Source organism: Pteropus vampyrus, unplaced genomic scaffold (genome assembly GCF_000151845.1).
Source record: "Pteropus vampyrus isolate Shadow unplaced genomic scaffold, Pvam_2.0 Scaffold53, whole genome shotgun sequence".
NCBI classification, from domain to species: domain Eukaryota; kingdom Metazoa; phylum Chordata; class Mammalia; order Chiroptera; family Pteropodidae; genus Pteropus; species Pteropus vampyrus.
The window spans coordinates 5,936,123-5,942,494 of record NW_011888834.1 but is presented as its reverse complement, the minus strand read 5'-3'; the positions used below and the strand labels follow the sequence as shown (position 1 = coordinate 5,942,494).

Here is a 6,372-nt window from a genome sequence, read left to right as displayed (position 1 = left end):
TTTAAACTTCAGCAACATAGAGGAAGTGATTCCAGGAGCAGAGACAAAGGCATAGATGGCTCTCTATTGCCATCCAGTGGGTAAGTGCTGCATGATGGCCAGATTCTTTGAAATATTTCAGTGCATAAAATTCAGTCTGCATAAAATCAAGCTATCTCTCTTTTCCAAAGAATTACTAAAGCTTCCAGAATGTCCCTCTCCTTCCCCCTGTCCTCCCACCTCCCTCATTAGCTGCCTTTGTTTGTCTTTCAGATAAAGGGATCTTGGCCGGCCTCTCCTTGTTGACTGAAAAACTCAATACTCAAAAAAGAACAGCTTTGGTGGGACTTGAACCAAATCTGCAGCTCCCTTAATTGGTTTAAAAGATGGGGAAGAGGGATGTGGAGAGAGGATAAATGAGAACCAGGGAGAGAGTGAGAGACTAGCTTCATCTGAGTGCCAAATGGTAGATAAACCCTTTTTATGGACTCATTTGGTCCCAACTCTACAAAGGCTCCTCTAATTGAGGGAGGAAGCAGACAAAAACGCAGTTTTAAGTGACATTTGATTCTTCCTGAAGAATACTAAAGTTTGTGGTTGATCTGGAGAGCAGATAAGGGAGAATCTTGAGTCACTCTTTAAATCCATGGGTTAGTTAACCCAGAATGAAGTATTTCATTCAAACTGTCCTGGAATTTTTGTTTCTAGCCCATGCCTGGCTTTTCCCTCAGTGAGCCTTCCTTCCTCCGGTTTATGCTCTGATGCAGCTGGCGTAAGCCCAGGAGCCAAGGTCCTGTCTTTCTAACCACGGCCGGCTGACCACGGCGTCTGTGCCAGACAGGGTTGTCAATGGCCCAGGAGGCATGAGGCACCTCAGGATATATTGCAGGGAGTTTCAAAATGTATACCCCGGAGCTCTTAGTTGTGCTGGGATCTCACAAATGTTTGACTTGAGCATCTTTAAAATTTCTTACCTTTAAAAAAAGTAAATTACACTATCAAATGTCTTATGCATCAAATTTTAACACATCAGGACACCAATAAGTTGTGTGTCTAGACTTTTTAAAAACCCAGGCCTACGCCTGTCTCCTCCTGCAATATTATACGCGAACGTTCTCTGAGTGTGGCTGGCTGTGCTCAGGTTATGTCAGGCCACGTCACGCATGCCTGCTCAGAGGCCGTGTTCTCCCAGCATATCGTCAGTTGTATGGTAATCGGTAAAGAGACGGCAAGACTCGTGAGAACATCACATTATAAATAGTTTTAGGATTTATTATACATTTTAGATGCTTTCTATTTAACTTATCTCTGTGATAAATGATAGTAACAGATGTTAAATATTGGTAGTAATTCAACTTAATTTTTTTTTTCAAGAATCCAACTACTCCTCTTTTGGGCTTTGTATCAATTTATTTGAAGAGTATCTAGAGATTGCAATATGAGCTAATTTAAAACTGTTACCATTTGCAAATACTTATCTGTATGAATTAAAATTTTCCCAATACTGTTCTACCCAAACAAAACAAATACTATAGTAATACAGCCAGGATAATGTTTATCAGCAGACTTCATTAACGAATACAATAAACTGCTATTGTCTGAAAAAATCTATACAAAAAGAGCATAAGCTTAAGAGTCTGATATGGGCCAAATGGTGTGGCCCTCCCAAAATGTGTATGTTGAAGTCCTAATACCCAGTAGCTTAGGAAATAACCATATTTGAAGATAAATTCTTTAAAGAGGTGATTAAATTAAAATGAGGCCATTAGAGTTGGTCCTGATCCAGTCTGACTGGTGTCCCTATAAGGAGAGGGGATTTGGACACACAAGGAGACACCATGGGAGTGGGTGCACAGAAGAGAGGCTGTGTGAGGATGCAGGGAGGAGGCCGGTCGTCTGTTAGCCAAGGAGAGAGGCCTCAGAAGAAACCAAACCTGCCAATGCCTCGATCTCAGACATCTAACCTCTAGAACTATGAGAAAATAAGTGTCTGTTGTTTAAATCCCCAGTCTGTGGTATTTGAGCTAATACAGAGTCGAAAACAATTAGGTTCGAAATGTCTCACTCTACCATGTATTAAATAGCTTATTGAAATGTAACTTACCTGTCATAGAATGTAGCTATTTTAAGTGTAAAATTCAATGATTTTTAGTATATTTACAGAATTATGCAGCCATCACCACAATACCTATGTAATTTTGAGAAAGACACATAACCTCTCTGGGCCTTAATTATTTCATCTGTAAAGTGGGGCTAATACCTTTTACATGACGTTTGTTTTGAGAATTGAATGACGTAACAAAAACACATGGCATATGTGTTTGCCTCCTTCCTTCTTCAGTCTTTCTCACGATGTGGTGCCCTTTGACTCGAACCCTACTAAGTCTCAAATCCTTGATGCTAGCCAGCGCCACGTTTCCTGTCAAGGCTGCAGTTTTGGCAAAACTTGGCACAGTAACGCCCTTCGCTCCTACTTACCAGCCTTGCCCCAAGGAGAGAATGGTCAGGTTCGTTGTGGAGTCGGTCACCTTCCCCTGTGTGGCAGGCTCTAGTACTTGTGTCTTCATGTAATTCCCTTCCCCCGAGTTTTATATAGTCCTAGAGACTCGCTCCTAATGAACAGATCATAGCAGAAATGATGGGATGGCACTTCTGAGATTGAGTGACAGCCTGTGGCTTTCCCCTTGGGCATCCTTTCTGTCTCTCTCGCTTACCCACTTACTCTGAGGGAGGCGAGCTGCCATGTTGTGAGCTGCCTATGGAGAGTCCATGTGGCGAAGAACTTCTGCCTCTGGCCAGCAGCCTTTGGAGACGTGAGTCCTGACAACAGCCATGTGCACGAACTTGGATGTAGATCCCTCCCCATTTGTGCCCTGAAATGACTGCAGCTACGAGCAACACCTCCACTGCAGCCTCATGACGGACCCTGAGCCAGAGGTCTCAGCTAAGCTGTGCCAGGATTCTTTACTCACAAAAACTGCAATCATAAATGTTCGATGTTTTAAGCTGCTTAAAGGGGCCATTTAAGGGGCCAATAGACGACCAATACACCTACCTTCTAGTACTCTAAAAGGAAAAGTTCCAAAACCAGGTTGACCACTCTGGCTACTAAGATTGGCTGGGTCTAGGTCAGATGTTCACTCCTGCAGCTCATGTGTCTGTGTCAGTTGTCAGGGAGCAGAGAAATTAGGGTGGGGGAAGAGGGAAAGAGGAACAGGAATGTACAAACAGAATATAATTCTCTGCCCAGTGCTTAACATACTGTCAATGATCAATTAACTAGCAAGTAACATCAGCCTACACTTGTCCTTTAAGAATCTGCTAAAATTCCAGTAGTTTATGGCTGCTACCTCTTCTTCCCATGCTTTGCAAAAATCATAGCAGTTCACGTGTCCCGTTTTCTGGCTCACTGCCCCTCCCACAAGGGAATTCAGTTCGTTTTGCCTTGTGACCTCGGCTCTCCAATGGGCTCAAAAAAGTTACGATTTTATAGATTATCCAGCTTTTTCTCCTTGTTAATGTTCTCTTGTGGCTTTCTCCATCTAAGTGGAAGTGGAACCCTAGCCTGGGTTTGAATTTTGATCTCTCCCTTCCTTTCCTTCTGACCAGATGCTGTGACGCAGGCCCCAGAAGACAAGACCACTCAGATTCACCCTTTCGGTCCTAGGTTTACAGCTGGCTGGGCCCACATACCCACTGATCCATAAAAGCAGATGTGCCTATTTCCCTAGAGACGAGAGAAGAGAGTTGCCCTAGCAATGAATTTGAAGACCATCAAGGCTGAGCCTCACCCACTGCTTGAGATTCCCACCATTAAAGTCAGTAACGAATTTGACAGCAAATCCTTTGAAGGCAGGCCAGCACACTAAAAGGCAGAAGACCCCGGTGTAGGAGATTTGGATTTTGGCCTAGTTACCCACCATGTGGGCAAATTGTCTTGGGCAATTCACTTCAGTTATCTGCACATTAGTTTTCTTATACATCAATGAAGGACCTAAATGATATTCCTTGTGACAAGATATAATTTAAATTCCACATTTATCAGAAAGAGATGTCTTTTCTCTTCTGATTTGCATTTGTATTACTCTGGGCTCCTCCAAAAGATTCCAGGGTTATGTTGGGCTGTAAGCGGATGAGACTGACCAGTTAAGTCTCAGTAAAAGTTAAGGAGAACTGCAGGAATTCTATTCTCTGTTTGCACATTCCTGTTCCTCTTTCTCTCTTCCCCCCTTAATTTCTCTGCTCTCCAACCCCTGACACAGACACACAAGCTGCAGGAGTGAACACATGACCTAGATCTAGCCAATCTTAGTACACTTGACCCTAGAACAACGAGGGGCTTGGGGTACCGAGCCCCACGCTGTCCAAAAACTTAATAGCCTACTGTCGACCAGAAGCCTTCCCAATAACAAACAGTTGGTTAACACATATTTTGCATGTTATATGTGTTATAATATACTGTATTCTTACAATAAAGTAAGCTACAGAAAAGAGTCATTAAGAAAATCATAAGGAAGAGAAATACATTTACAGTACTTATTGGATAAAATCCACATGTAAGTGGACCAGCGCAGTTCAAACCCATGTTGTTCAAGGATCAGTTGTACTTTTATCCCTCAGTTAACAATGTCTGATCTAAGAAGTGAACGTAGGAGAACCCTTCTCTTGGATTTCTCTAAAGATTCTGGAAAAGGTAGTTTTCCGGCTCTGTTGGCTAAGCTGGGAGATCGTGCGCCTGAGACTGCTGGCTACAACCTGGAGAGAATCTAGCTGCAGAATGAAGCCAAGATCCCATTTCTAAGACTCCGATCCTGCAACTCTTTAGAGTCCGAGCAACCTAGGCCCCTTCCCAGGTATGTGAGTCCATAAATAAAGCTGGGCTGACTTGAGTTTCAGTTACTTGCAACCCAAACAATCCTGATAAATACAGAGATTGAGAGGCTGTGGAGGTAATTAAAACAAGTCCTACAGGATGGAGCATGGAAGGAAAGGCTTCAGACTAAGTGATGGGGCACTTCAAGGCACAGGATCCAGGGAACCCAGGTAAAACATCCAACTTGATTCCTGTCCAGTGCACATGGCTGCAGTTTGCCAATTACTTCTCAGAAGGTGGAGAAAGAACGCAGGCTTGTTTGCAAGGTTTCATGCGAGATCCTTATCAAACCCTCAGGCAACAGGGTAACCTGGACAGTTTCTTTCAAGCTCTATTTGTCTGTGAAAACCAATGGGTAGAGAAACCTGTATCCATTGAAAGGACTAATCTAGCAACCTGTGCTGTCTCTAATGCTAGCAGTCTCTGCTTTTTAAAATGTAATGTGACTATGGGGACAATGTCATTGGTTAGATTGTCCTGTTACCAAATTTCAACTGCAAGTGTACTCAGGGCAGTGGTATTGTGTTAGAGGGGAAAGCATGGGTGTTAAGTGGAGTCACACATCATACTCTCTCACCCAATCCCCACTATGTGCAAAGGTGAAGGGCGTCACCTCGCTTTTGGAGCCATGAGTCCCAGCAACTCCTATGGGGATAGAGTCAATAGCCTTGGCCTTGGTCTCATTAGTATAAGCTCCAGCCAGCTGAATTAATCATAGAAATGAGCACTTGTCTGTGTAACACACATTTTCCCAGGGCACTTATGCTCTGGGCTTAAAGGGAAGTTACATTAATAGCAGCGATCCATATTTTGCTGAATTTTTCCACCCTGCTTGCTATAACAGAACACCCGACCCCTTAACGAGTTCCTCCAATTTTTTTTTTTATGCCTACAGCACCTGGTTTTCCTACGTAGTCTCCCATCTAAGTACTAACCAGGCTCAACCCTGCTTAGCTTTCGAGATCAGACAGGGCTCGACCCTGCTTAGCTTCTGAGATCAGACAGGATCGGGCTTGTTCAGGGTGGCATGGCCATAGACATGAGTTCCCCAAAATTTGTCTTAAGCCCTCTGAGGGGATTTTACTATGCACAAAAACAGTCCAGACAGCTACAGTATGGAGCCCACCTACTTACTTTTTTCCATCCTCTCTTTCTCTGCCCCTTTAATGTTTCCAAAAAGGGCTGCCACTGACTGTGTCCTTCAGATGCTCGTAATGCACCAGCATCACGCTCTACAGAAGTAAGAAAAAAAATCTTCCTCCAACTCCTAATATCCACCTACAGGAACCACCGACCACTAGTATTGCATCCTGTGAGTACACACACACATATACACACATACACACACACGCCTTACTAACAAGATCTGTCACATTGACCCCAAAGAAGGGGTATGTCATACCCCAAATTGTAAAGGAATTTTTCGTACAGAGCTGTCTTTTCCATTCCCATACGTAGTTCTGTTCTTTTCATTTCCCGTGGACCCAGATGTGAATCCACAGTGCTAACCGGGAAGCAGT

General features: G+C 43.5%; 1 pseudogene; it reads right to left on the bottom strand.

Annotated features, from left to right (window-relative positions):
• Positions 1–5,738: 5,738 nt before the first annotated feature.
• Positions 5,739–5,891, bottom strand: LOC111739787 (annotated as a pseudogene).
• Between the last annotated feature and the right edge of the window lie 481 nt (positions 5,892–6,372).